Source organism: Manduca sexta, chromosome 8, assembly GCF_014839805.1.
Source record: "Manduca sexta isolate Smith_Timp_Sample1 chromosome 8, JHU_Msex_v1.0, whole genome shotgun sequence".
NCBI lineage: Eukaryota > Metazoa > Arthropoda > Insecta > Lepidoptera > Sphingidae > Manduca > Manduca sexta.
The window spans coordinates 3599111-3614404 of NC_051122.1; the positions used below are offsets into that span (position 1 = coordinate 3599111).

Consider the following 15294-nt stretch of genomic DNA (forward strand, 5'->3'; position numbering starts at 1 on the left):
CGTTTCTGAAAGCTGGATCCATTTTATATTTTATTTTTGTTTCAATTATTTGACAGGTTACGATAATGTCTATTATTATTAGCGTAGTATTTGTTGCCTAAAAAGAAGCGAGAAACATTGTCACTATTAACTTTTATCTTGATCAATATTTACGAACGTGATTAATATTAGCGTGGCAGACAGAAATTCAAACAAACCAATGCTGTACACATACCGATCGATATTTAAAAAACAACACTCAAACACTGCTTACGATCCAATATTGAAAGCAGCAAAAACAAGTGATCAATAAACGTACATTAGGCTGCCTAGATTCGTCAGCAGTCTAAACAATTAGCCAAGCTTCCGAGTTATTGATATTGACAGACCTGAATACAGTTCGTGATCAACAACGCCTTGTAGATAGGTACACTAGGTCTCGACAGGAGACCTACAATTACCTTGTCATGGTGAACAGTAAATTCTTATTGATCCCGCCTAACGGAAACTGGTTTTCATATTGGCCATCCAAGAGTTATGGCTTTCTGTTATGCAGATTTAAATATAGGTTACGCTGGTCAGCTGCAAGCAATATTACTGTACGGGTCGTAGATTAGATATGGATGTAGTTATGACTGTTATAGTATTTCACAGGTGATATTTTCATGATGTGACGGCTGTGTTTACAAAAATCATCTGATGACGTACGTAGTCGCGAGTATTTTGTTTGTTTAGATACTGGCTTATGTCACGCAGTCATGCTCATTTTCCAACTATGTACAATAGGTTCCCATAAAATTATTGCCAATAATTTGAACAGGGTAAAACAATCTATTTTAATAATAGAAAGACTTGAAACATTCAAAATTTTAATCAATGAATGAGCAGCCTGTATCAAAAAGAAAGGAAGCAAAGAAAATAATATATAATTACCGAAGTAAATCGATCAATATTTTTATCATTGTTCATCGACAAGAATATAATTCATTATCCTTCAGTAACCAGTATTTGCGGTACAGTTTTTATTTACAGCTACCCACAGGGTACTTACGGTATTGAGTGAGGTTAAATCGACTCGACTTTTTAGGTCTCCTGGTATAAATACAGAACAATAACATAGATCATTTAATTGGATTAGAAAAAACATCGTAACCATTCCACTTCAATGGTTTACGTCTGAAAATAAAATAGAACATTAAATTTCTTCCAGAAATACATTGTTTGAGAAATAGAATTATAGAAACGAGTAATGACACTTTAACCCGAGTACTTAAAGTGTCATCGAACTCTTGAACATTCTAGATTACGGATACACGAGTAGTTGAATCCACTCTGATGAAACATGACGAAAACGGCTAGAATTACCAAGGTCGACTCGTACGAGAATTGTCTGGATAATAATCTTTAATAGAAGAGGAAATATTAATGCAATGCATTTACCACTTATTTATTGTCACTAAATTTGTTTTATTACCAAGTGGTTGCTGCACAAATATGTAGATTGTTATCAAAAACTGTAGTTTCGTAACAAGTACTTACTTACATTCTTACATTTTTACTGTATATTATCATGTTTTATGAAATTTTACTCTTTATTAGCCCTATTAATGAATATGACCAGATAAAAACAAAATACATTAGAAGCAAAATACAACATGAAACGAAGAAAACGTTCCATGGTGAAAATGAAAATATATTGCAAGTCAAGGAGAAATGTACGATACATTCGCATAGACCTAGAATACAAGAATTTTCAAGGTTGTATTTTATACTAAATATGTCAATGAAGTAGAATGTACTTCGCTTTGTTGTAATGCGATAGTTCTTTAAATAACCAATATATTTTTATATTTTCTTTTTACATTTAATTCTGATACCAATGGCCTGATGAATGTTCTAGAACAATTGAATATGTATGAACAGTTGAGGCTTTTTTAATTATTCATAACCCAAAAACTATTACATACTCTGCTCATATTAGTCTGTACTAATATGTACTTAAAAATGAGTGTGTAAATATGTAGTCCGTAAAAGAACGATCTGATGTTTCAGAAGATAAAACACCAGATATACTTCTAATAATCGATAAAGGTGGGCAGAACCGTTGGCAAAACCTAGTCACCGATATAATAATTAATGGTAATTTGAAAGCTCGGCACCCGAGCCGACGTAAATGGCAACATTGATGACATTGCGTGTTTCTATGCACGACCTTCGAACTATCGACATTTCGTTACTATTTTCACCAATAGGCCATGATAGGCACGTTTCTTAGCATTTACAGATGATCATGTAACTTAGAGTTCTCACTTGTAAATTCTTTAATATCATTTGTGAATCATTACGTACTTTCATTTTGATCGAATATGCTGGGATTGATATAATATTTCATTTAATTTTCAGCAGTGTATTTATATTTAGACACTCTCAAATCACAGTCTACAAAAGCATTACAATGTCAAATTCTCTCGTCTTTATCCATCTTAACTCGTAGATACGTGCATGACCTCCAAAGTCCCTTTTAGTTGCCAAACACATCACCATATGGTTCAAAACATAGATAAAAGTAAAGGTTATCATTGCTGGTAGTTTTTATCGCGCTGACTGACGCGGCACGCTGCGGATGGTAAGCAATAGCGTTGTAAATCATTATAAGGTATTGATTAATTTATGAGATTCTTTACATCAAACGTGCAATTCTGGAATGTTCCTTGGTATAGTTAGCTAGATGTTTGTGTTGATTTAAATACAAAATAGCTTGGAGAATAACTTACATCATCCGTAAGAAAGACGATCAAAATCTGATAATATCAATCAAATCCACAGCTTGATTACGCAAATTGTTCTATATTCTCTAACGCGAAATGTTTTCAATTTCTACATTAAATCAATAAGCAAAATTATTGTTTTTGTGCAACTGAACAACGTAATTAGCCAAACATTCGCCATGCAGGAGGTCAGCATCCTAGCAAAAATTGATAGAGAGTATGTAAAAAATCTAGATACAGTTGAAATTGACCGTTTCGGAGATATTAAAACAGAAATAGAACCTAATGGCTTGAATATTGGAGAGACTACAGATAAGACCATTTATAAAAACTCAAGTCAACTGCATCATTAATTATGATCATAAGAAAATTACTCAGCCCTTTGCAACGATCGATAAATATCAAACACTACTAGTAGCAACTATAGTGAACAGTGGAGAAATAATCAAGAGCGAGGTAAACGACCCAAGTAAGTTCAGAAATCTTAGCGCCACAATTATAGTCGGAAATGATAATTTAGCTCACAGCCCGCTCTACTGTTATTTAATACTAATTTTATGCTGTAATAACCGTTACCATGTATTTTAAAATGTTTTATCGTAAAATGTAAATTACATATTGGAGTCGTAGGCGCTTATAAATAACAAATCGCTATCAGTCGGAAAGATTTACGGATTTTTTACACTTAAATCAAGTAGACAGTGTCGTAAATAAATTCAGAAAGATGTAACAGCACCTGCTTTTATTGCCTTGACAAAGAAAATAATGTGTATTTGTATAATATTGAGATGGAAGCTTTACTCTCAGCGGCCTACTTGAGAGACTTTAATTTCGCGAATTCAGCTCTACGGTGCTACTAATCAGCGTTGAAGCATGTTGAAGGCTGTGATTGAAACGTCAGACATAGTACGCTTTCCATCATAGTCCAAATACATATCTGAAAGGTAATATCAGTTCTAACCTAATTTAAACAATTTTACTAGCATCAGTAACCATATTTTGTAAGGATAAATAGCTACGCTTAAACGTGCTCAAATAAAATCTTGGATATATGCAGTTTGGGTGAATTTTCAAAGAGTTAAATAAAAATAAACGTCTGCCCTTGATAATTTCCCAGAAGACATTGTGGCGAATAGCGTGAGGTTTGGCGTAACGCTGTATATTGTAGAATGTCAATGATAGTGTATTTTTATACTGTGATTGCTTTTCCTCACAGAATAACCGAATTCCTTAATTCAGGTAAATCAAGTTATTAAATGCCGAACTCGTTTTTGTGCGCGCCTTTCGTCGTATTATTTTTAATATTATTGTCAATTTCTGTTACGCAAGAAATATTATTATCTATCATTTTATCCTTAAAATAACTCAACCAATGACCAAAACCCTGCCCGCAAAAATATATTTCACGAAAATCATTACCTAACCAATATAAAACACTATTTATAATTCTAACAAGGAAGAGACAAACATGTTCCTTAAAAGATAATTTTTATTTGCGAAACATGCCCAATTCGTATCGTTGCGATAATAACGATAAAAAAACTACGACTAACAAAATATGCCATTACCTAGAAACCTCGAAATAAAATGTATACAAATAGTTGTGCATAACTCAAAAAACAATTGTCTACACTGGTGATTTTCCTCAAACTGCGAACAAAAACAGACCTAGATTAAGAAACAATTTCCCAACGTGTTATTGTCGCCTGCAAAGATTTCACTTAAAAACAACTATTTCAATAGTTCTTATTATAGCAGGCCTCGAGAGGCGAGACGGATACGCGCACGAATACTAGTCTCGAAAAATAGAACGAGCAAGTTTATTGACGACCTACTTCAATTTTAATGAGAATTTATTTAAAGCGATTTGAAATAATTTCACTTCGAAATGATGATCTAAATGTAAAACTTTATTGATATTTGTATGACTAATTGCGATAGAACTATCTGCTGCTACTAAATCCTGTACCTCATCATGATTACGCTAACACATTTCACCTACAACGTGATCGGAAACAAATTAAATGTCATACCAGCCAATAAACCTTAGATATTTGTTTTCTGGCTCTGGGGCTCACAAACTTCCACTCCACCACAGAGCTTAGTAGTTATTTATGTTCTAGATAGAAGCGTATTTTTTAATTTTGACATATACCTGGTAATTTTAAAATTATTTTTAATTGTTTTAACGTGCTAATCTCTGTTATTTTTTTAACTTGCGGACGTTTTGCATGCGGGTAATGCCAGGCAAAGATATTTGCAAAACTCCAAGTAGGTTAACGTCTTCAACCACCTCAATGTCCAAAAAATTTGCTAACAAAGCTGCGAATTAACAAAACAGTAACCACACACAAGAATTCGATTGCAGCACACCTGTAACATACTTTACACGTAGAGTGCGCTAACGGTTGAGTTTTGTAACGGAATTCAAATTCGGACGTTTTGGCGGCATTGCGGCACATTGTTTATCATGTCGCCGTTTATTTTTCAATCGATAAACATTTATATACAAAATTTTAAACGAAGTATAACTTCACGGAATATAAAACGCTTATTTATTCCGAGAAATATTGCATCGAGACGCAGTAGCATATTCGAAATATGTAGAGAATTTTCGTGAATCATGACCGGTAAGATTTTGTTCTAAATTCTTCTTAAACCAAATTATCGAAATAAAATGTGTTTAGAATTATAATTAAAATAATACTGTGTGTAGTACAGTCAAAAATAGGAAGAAAAAAAGTACAAGTTCGCACTCCTCTCTTTGAAAGATAGAAATAGAACGGGTGCACACATTATATTCCTTTCATGACATTTCTATAACCTACCACACTAAGCAAAAACTAATACAAAAATAATATAAGGACGCAAAATATCATCAGAACCAAAACTAGCTAAACTCAAGCGGCCTTCTTGAAAGTGTTAATGCGTTGACACAAAAAACATCTCAAAATATATTATCAGTTGCTTTAAGGTCAGACGCGAAGACATAAATAAAACGACTATCGAGCGAATTAAAAACACAAAATATGCGAATTCACGCTAGCATAAACATTTTTCGTAGTTAATTAAAGATTAAATCACTAATAGTGTATAACCTATTGAACCAAATAGTGTATTATGTTGCGGTTTGAAGGACATTAAAGCAGGTGTAGCTACGAAGTATGCTAACAAAGCGTTTAGTGCATTGCAGTGCTTCGTGAATCAAAGATTTATAAGGTTTTAATTGTGCTGCTTTCCATTATACTATCGATTTCCGTTACCCGTCAGTGATGTAAAAAGTCAACGCCTTGCCGGAGGCGCAAACATTTCTCCATTTCCGATCTCATTCCATTCTTTAAGATTGGAATCACATCCACCAATCCGCTATTGTTCATGGGAAGTCAAGATCATTTACAGAAGGCCCAACAGCGCAATTACCGACCTTCCGTTTAAAAAAAACACTTTCAACTGCATAGTCTATAACCTAATGAACCAAATCGCTACCGAATCGGCGCAATCAATGCCCATTGTCCATTTGACGTCTTTTGGCTCGTCTCCAAACGTACAAAAAGTTCATTTGTAACAATGGCAGATACTAGGAAAACATGTTCGCGTAGAGGTTTCCTGGTTCCATGTACTGACTGAGAAGCACAACTGTGACTCATCGGTCAAAGGCGGACAAAGAGCCGCCAATGACCGGGGACAAAACGAAATATAGGAAAAGCGGTGCATTTGTGTGGCGCGAGTTGAAGGACTTCGCGTTTGTCGCTGGCATATAAGGTTTAATGATTTGATTTCCTTTAAACTACAAAGATCATTGTTTCACACAACATATTTCGGAGGAAAAATCTGACAAAGAACATTGTACTCTGAGAAATTAATTGACATATAAGAAACGTCGAAGAACATTATAGCTCAGGTAGGTCTTTTATTACGTAGGGCTGTTTTCTGCATAATAATAATGTTTCCATCCCCACATTGAGCACAGAGTGAACAACCCGCTCTTGTGACTAATTACTATGAGCCAATTCCGTAACGGATGGATGCTCTTGCTTATTAGATTTATACCACATTTGCGATAGATGATTCACGTTTTGCTGCTCTTCGTTTGTTTTGGACCGCATTAAATAGTCCACTTCCGAGAACCATTTTTTAGTTTTATTCGGGCACGCCAGTGACCCTCTGCACTTGTTGTACCATATAGGCAAAGTAATTCTAATGACTCATTCTTCAAGTGGCAAAATTTATATTTCTTTGTGTCACTCCAACGATATTTTGAATGTTTTGATAATACGTATTTCTCTTATAATTTATTGAGGAGACGGGCTTTCTTGATATTATGAATGTACAGCATTAATTTATTTAAAATTAAATTAAAGTACTGCATGGTACTATATAACCCTGAGATATGAAATGTTAAGAATCCCAATGCTCAGTAATTACACTAGCTGCATACTTTACATAGAACCCGCATTTCGCATTCATATTTTATATAGATTGCACAATAATTATCTAACATTAACTAAATATAACTGTTCCCTCTAGTCACGATTGTAAACTTCATTTATCAAATTGAATGATTATAATAATAATACGTTGTAACTTCCTGTCTGTAATTACCAAATCATAGTCCTGTTAAATACGGTTGTCACAATAAGAATCAACTGACAAGTATCACGATTTAAATTTCAATTGATTTAAAACTAACCGTGCAATAGTATTGAAATGATACATTAGACGTGTTTTTTTAGCTATAGGTCAGTAAACGGGCAAACTAGTAGCCCGAGAAGTGATCACTGTGCATGATAAAACAGTACCAGTAAAATGTTAGATTAATAACACAGACTAACGAAAAGAAATAATTAAAAAAAGAACCATAATATTGTTTTTTAGTTTAAACGCGTCGAACCCTCACCAAGGTTCCGATTTAAAAAAATTCTTACACTAATAAAAAGCTATATTATCCTTTACTGATATAGGGTTTTATCCCGGACATATACCAGGGAATCACTATAAATAATTGAAGATTCTAAATAACATTTAGACTTCAAGTAAACACTCACACCCGCTCGTATCTTAAACCACGCTTCCCATAACTGTGGTTTAATTTTAACACGTCGCGCTCGCGAGCAAACCAACACGGTTGCAAGTTGCATTTGCGCATCTGCGATGAGTAAGCAACGCTCTAAATGCGTTCCCCGGTACTTGTTTTAAATTTGTAAAGGGGGCAACGCGCCGTTTATGTATATTGCGCCACATCGTTCCTCAGAAGACGGCGTTATTTCAGCAAGGCTCGATCGGACAGTTTTCTGAAATCGATATTTACAAGGATTTGATTTATTATTGTGTTTTAAATTTATTAATTTTGTTGTTTATGTTCAGGTTAATAAAGTTTAATATACAAAGAAAATAGGAGTATTTAATTCATCCCGAAGCAATCGTTGCCGAGCGTAAGGCTCTCTTTACATCTTTGTATTAATACAAATACTGGTTAAGATTGTAGACCAAAGTCACCTCATAAGTCATTTACAACTAGTGTAGGATGGGCCTGCGATGACTGATAACTGTAATATAAAGACTACAGATTCTTACGAATAATTCATTTAACTTATAAGAACACTCGTTTAAGATATCACATCATGTCTCAAAATAGTAACTATTTAACTAACTGAACTCTTTAACCGCTTCCAACTGGATCACCCAAGCGGTGAAAACTAAACTGAAAATCAGTTCATTGCCGGCCGCAACGGTTTTGTTGAGACCCGCCGCGCCGCGCAGCGCCGGTGCATTGTTCTAAATGAGGTCCAATAGATAAACGGAGAGACTCAACAGAACGGCCAGTTGCTACTGTTTAAAGTTCGTTGAGAGTTTACATATAAAATCAGTAACTAGGGTAAAGACGCGTCTAATTTATTTATTTATTATAAATAAATAAATGTTAAATAGTATTAATATTTATATATGTAGTAATATCAGCCCTATATTATACACTGTCCCACTGTTGGGCACGGGCCTCTTCTACTACTAAGAGGGAATAGGCCTTAGTCCACCACGCTGGCGTAGTGCGGATTGGTAGACTTCACACACCCTCGAAAATTCCTAATAGAGAATTTCTCAGGTATGCAAGTTTCCTCACGATATTTTTCTTCACCGTTAAAGCGAACGATAATTATTCACAAAGAATACACACATAATTTTTAGAAAAGTTAGAGGTGTGTGCCCTCGGGATTGGAACCCGTGGACATTCGTCTCGGCAGTCCGTTCCACAACCAAGTAGGCTATTGCCGCTTTTATAATATTTTTTAATAATAATTGCGATGAATATTTGCATATTTACCAGTGGCGAAGTGGGTCACTTTCCGAAAGGAAACCCAACACAAGATATAGGTACTACTAATCATAAATGCGGTCTGCAAATCGTTGTAATGAAAATTAGATTCTACATAAAGGGAAGCCGACAGGAATCGGGTTATATGGACCCTTCGCCGCTGATATTTAACATTACACTTTAGGTCCGATTCAAAAGCATTTTTTGTACTATTAAAGTGTTATGCATAAAAGCCATTTTGGAATTTTTTCATTGTAAGTTGCGTTTTTTTCAAAATGAAGCTTGCTAGAATGCGTCTTGGGAGTGCTTTAACGCAAATTAAAATGGTTTAAAAATCAGATCTTAACCTACAAAACATATTTGGGGTACAAAATGTATAAATATAGTGACCCCATGCTTCTTACGGCCACTAACGATTATGAAATGCAGTTAGCATATTTTCTGTTATTTCTATAATTATAACGCTCTCGTATCCTCAGTTATTGTTGACAAATGAAAACGCTTTGATACTAGTAATAAGATGGAATGTAGTAATAAAAATACACTTGAATTATTTAATTAACTAGAACAAGTTTATAATAGGTACAAATATTCTAGAATATTTGATATGGCTTCATGCAATATACGACTGCGCTAAGTGGATAATCTTTTTTTCAAGTTACGTTCGCAAAGCAACAGTTCTTAATTTTGTTTCACGCGTACGTTATCGAAAGAAAGACAATTAAAACCACTGAGAAAAAAATATTATGGAACAAGATTATTTTTAATTGTATATACTTTGCCTCGAACTTATATTTCAGTAGAAGAAATCTTTTTAGATTATCGAGTAACTAACAAAAAAAGAACAGTTTTTAAAAGTCATCGTGTTTATGGATTAAACACGTCACAAAGCGTCAATTTATTATGCCTAAGCACGAAACTCAGTCAGTACTCACTTATTTATTTTTGTCAAATTTATTTCAGGCGCCCTTTCTAACCATCTCATTGGGAGGACTGTTTAAATAAATATTTGAGTGATTTTTATGCCTGGCCTCAATACTTAATGTAAATAAAAAATATATCGCCCGGCCGAACACGCCGGAAATCTGCGGCAAATTCATCTTTATGACACACTTAATGACTCACATGCGAAAGTATGAAAATAATTACAAGGCAAATTTCATACATCTGTTTTTTTCATGCACGCACAAACAGTTGATGTATTTTAAAAATCTCTCAGTTTCTAGCTAGAAAAGTTACGAAATCCGAATCCTCCAAAATAAACACTGCCTGTATACAGTGTGAAAATACACAAACAGAGTACGTAAATTGAATACATCGGTTGGTGCGCGTCTAAAAAAAGCAACGCTGCAAGCCACTCAATCATCCGAGAATAGAAATCACGGTGCAAACAAATCTTTTGATTTCTCCCGAACCGTTCACTTTTGGTCGGCTGAACTCTTGGGCTGCGAAGTCAGGCTGAGGAGTGCAGTAGGGCGTTATCATACATATTTAGCAATCGTTTTGTCAAAAAACATTACAAGAAAAGAGAATAATTCAATTTTAGATGCCAATAGAAAAGTCATTGATTATAAGGTCATGCTGGTACATGATATGAACGCCGGTTTTCAATTGTAATCAAGTAGACTCTTGATCGTTTGCTGTATATTACTCGAAATTATGCCTCTGTCCACCCTCCGCCGCTTTCTTCCTAAGTTGCAAACACCGTTATTCTACACCTGTGTATTTACTCCCACACGTAGCCTGGTATACAAAATCAGCAGTATGTCAACCTAGTTCACAATACTCTACGTGTCAGAATGAAATATGGACTTCATGAATTGGCTGTGACAATTCTGAGAAATTGCAGAGACGTGCAGTAGCGCAATAATAAGTAAACACCATTAAAATGATTTAAGATCTGCGATAAATATCTCGACCGATTGGTATTTTGAAATGCCACTAATGTTAACGCGAAAGTTTTAATGTTTGCCACTCAATCATGCCGTAAAATAAACTGAAGTCGTGTGGTCGGTAGATGATTTCAGGCACTGAAATTTGACTTTACTGCGCAGGTGCAGCGCAGTTTAAGAATAATTTTAAGAACCATGGAAGCACTAATGATCAGCGAGGTTTTTGATTTAGTGACTGAAGATACACCGTTACAAGATAAACATAAAGGCAAACGCATAGCTGCTCTTCATAGTTTAATTATCTATAAAAGCCGAGGGAAACAAGCAAGTGGGTCAACTGAAAAGTTTCGTGCACTAGTCGCGAATTTTGTTGTTCATACGAGTCTTGTGCATGACAATGAATGCAGCGAATAACAATAAAGCCTAGTAATATTCCTTAAAAATGCACAATGGTAAAAACAATTGTATAATGCACTGGCAGCTTTTCCGAGATATATTTTTGACTTTCTTGACCTGACTAAAAAAGAATTCTCATTATGTGCAATTATGATAAAAAATTCTATTGCTAATATATTTTTATTCTCGATTTTGTACTTCAATATATTCAAATTCAAATGATTCGGCAGAAAACATCCGCTCCGCCAGCCAATGTTTTTGGATGATGATTTAGAGCCTTTTAAGCAATTCGTTACATATTTGGCGGCATGCAAGTCATGGGCGGGAATATGCAAATATTTATGAATAATTTCTTTAATATTCAATGTTAGGTCGTTTTGATATTTTAAGCTTCCAAAATACACCTTATTAACCTTGTCTATCGATGTTGATTGCAAATTATAATTATGTGTCATTGAAGAGGAGGTGCCTGGAATCAACACTTTTTGCATAGTGGGATTGCTTATAAAATTAACTAAACAATTGTCACAATATAAAAAATATTTAATGTGGATTATAACATATTACAGAATATGACGTATGTTTTTTTTCTGTATGTATTATAAATTTCGAATTATAGATAGCTTCTAAAAATATGGTTGGCGCGCCGTTTTGCTGCGAGGAGGGCCTTTATATATCCACGTCGTTATCAGTGTACTTGCTCTTTTCTTTTTAAGAATTCGCATAAGGCTGGTGTTGACACCACCGTCGATAAATTTATGTTCTTTACTATTTGTCTGTTCCCAATTTGATATCTTTAATTTTAGTCGTTTATCCAATTTTGGCATTAAATTTATATAGTTAAATAAATTGATCCGCAAATATTTGCACTACGTGTACTTCGTATAGGTCGATTATATAAAGTTAGCGTGTACAACACATTGATATGTTTCATGTGTGTAGTGTCTGTGAATAAACAAGCTTCAATCGTCATGACAACGCAATGCTCACGCGTCAACAAAGTGAAAATATAGCATGATGTTTTATTTGCATCAATATATCTGTCCTTAAGGTGGTAGCTCAAGGTCCATTTTCATACATTTTGTTTCGGCTTTAATCTGGGTAACTAAACAAGTATTGGCAAGTAAAGAATTTAAATTCACGTCTAGTTAGTGATTAGTTCTCGCAGTTGAAGAAAAATGTAAAAATAATTAATAATCATGGATATTTCTGCCTTTAAAATTTCGTCATATTAAATTTTAAAGGCCGAAATATCCATGATTATTAATTATTTTACGTTTTTCTTTCAACTGCGAGAACTAATCACTAACTAGACGTGAATTTAAATTCTTTACTTGCCAATACTTGTTTAGTTACCCAGATTAAAGCCGAAACAAAATGTATGAAAATGGACCTTGAGCTACCACCTTAATATAATAATTAGGCAATATTATTTTAGCATACTGTTTAAATTGTATTGGTGTGAGTAGTAGTGTAAACGTTTTTAGTCAAGCGATGTATCATGTAGCAACTTTGATAAGTAAATATATTATAATTTTAGTATGATAGCTGGTCATTTGGAAATCTATAAATAAATCATTTACATCTCTCAGTAGTGGCCAGTGCGTGTGAATAAAAACAAGGATAAGGGTCAACGCACTTCCACCTACTTTCTTACTGAACGTTGTTATTATTGTTCGCAGCGTGATTTAGAAATAATTGGCGTAGAATGAATACAGTATGAATTAACCTGTTTTTGAATCCGAATTTATTTTATTATAAGGTTGACCGCTTTTATATGGCATTTGTTGGGGCTGCCAGTTGCCACAGATATTCGGTTCTCCAAATTTATTATTGTTTTCGAGGTGTATTTATGGGAGGGTGTATACATTTCTTGGCAATACTAAAATTTTTACTCGATTTTTTTATTATTAAGCTTATGAGTATGAAAAAATGTTATATTTAATTTAATATTCAAAATGCTTTTCTCAATGACAAATATAAAATCACTATCCCTTCTCTGCTTTATAAAGTGTATCAAAGTAAATATGTTATCTCTGCACAAATTTCCATTAATTATTTATTATTGAATGCTTTTGATATCATTATTACCTGATAAAGGTTTTACGTTGTTTTCATAATAATATGTTTATAATAGATTACTTTACACTCTGTTGGTACAATGAGTATTACATTGTTTTAAAAAAAAAGAGTTTATGTTGTTGATTACAGACTATTCATAGAGGTTTCTTGCTTTATCATGACAATAGCTTAGTTTCATGGAGAAGGATTACCCTACTTGAGATATGTGCACTACTGACTCTGAAAATGGCTTGACTAATTTTAAGTCTGAGTCAGTGTAAATATTAGGCTAGCCATGCCTTAAATCACTTAGGTAATATAATTTGAGACTATTTTAGGATTTAAAAATGAGATCAAGTTTAAATATAGTGAAATGTTATTTTTTATCCAAATAATAGCAATAAATCTTCATTTTTCAATTATTATAGAACAAGAAAAAAAAACAGATCTTAGGTAAGGTAATTAGTAGTAATTTTTTTTTCTATACCATTAAGACCTATATATAGTCTGTGGACATAATAATAATTCAATTTGGCAAAATAACACTTTTTAATTTGTTATTGATATTGAATAATTGCCAGTTATAAATCAGTCAACAATCTTTAAATCATAATAAACAATGTAAGTTTCTCTATCTTTTATAATAATAAGTAAGGAATTCCTGTAAACAATAATTAACACATTTTCCCTTCCTAGAGCACAAGTTGATAACCAATAAATATGTTTGATATCAGTATTTGTAACAATTGAATAATTGTCCATATAACAAAGTGTTGGAGTGGAAAGTCCCTTTACTCTCATTATATAAGGAGAGGTGAAACTGTTTCCTTACCGTTTAAATGTAGGAAGTCACTTTCTCCAATATAGACTGAGTTATGATACAATGAGTTCAGTTTATTGGAACCGTAATGTAATTGAATAACCTAATTTAACATAAGTTACTTTTACATGATCAAAATGTTGAAAACTACTGCCACAATACTTAGTATAAGTTTATTCAAATATTATATGAGTTGTCACGATTATGTATGTGTTCTATGTAGACATCAAAAGAAAGTAATGACATGGTGTCACTGTAAAAAATCTTGAACACTAAGGAAATTTTATGTTTTTCTTCACCACCAGGTAAAAAATTGTATATAATAAAAATCACCGATCATCTCTGAGAACATCTGAGCTATAGAGCTTTAAAGAGCACCTAGGATATGTTATGCAATGTTGTCTCTTAAAAATAATTTGAATGCCTCACAGCCTAGAGAATATACAAAATTTAGGTCACTTCGTAGATCATTTCTACATCATAAATTTAATATATTATTTCTATAAAATACTAGCATATTATTTTGAACTATTAAATTAATTATGATGATTTTTAAACTAATTATGGTATTTGTAACACCTAAAATCCAATAAAGCACCCAATAACTAAGTAAATATTCAGTATTATACTATAACGAAAATTAATTTGGAAATAATTTTAACAAGTACCAACTGGCAAAATGCCATGTAAGGAGAAATGTTAGTGAACCTTTATGTGTCACATTTGTATCAAAGTCTCCATTAAAAGCATGTATAATTCTCCCCTAAAATGTTAAAGTGTAATGCAGCAGCCATACTGTAGTTTATGTGGCAATTAAAAGAATGAATATGGCATAAAACAATGCAAATTTTAATTTCTATTTTACTTCAGTTTTTGCAAAATTAAATATTCTAATTTCTCAATAACAATCTGATGTAGTAAATTTCTTTTTATAGATATTTTGAGTTCTTTTTTTATTGCATTCAATTTAAAATAGTTGTTCTATATTTATTACTTGTTGTATGTGAAATCAAAGTAATTAATAGTTCAAACAAATCAAAAGTTTTTTAAGAAATAACTATTGTCTTA

The 15294-nt window shown here is 33.2% G+C and overlaps 1 protein-coding gene across 2 annotated transcripts in view; it reads right to left on the minus strand.

The window, feature by feature from the left end:
- The window catches only part of LOC115444170 (protein fem-1 homolog CG6966), an 86046-nt gene that overhangs the window by 69490 nt on the left and 1262 nt on the right, over nucleotides 1–15294 (minus strand). The window lies entirely within an intron of this gene.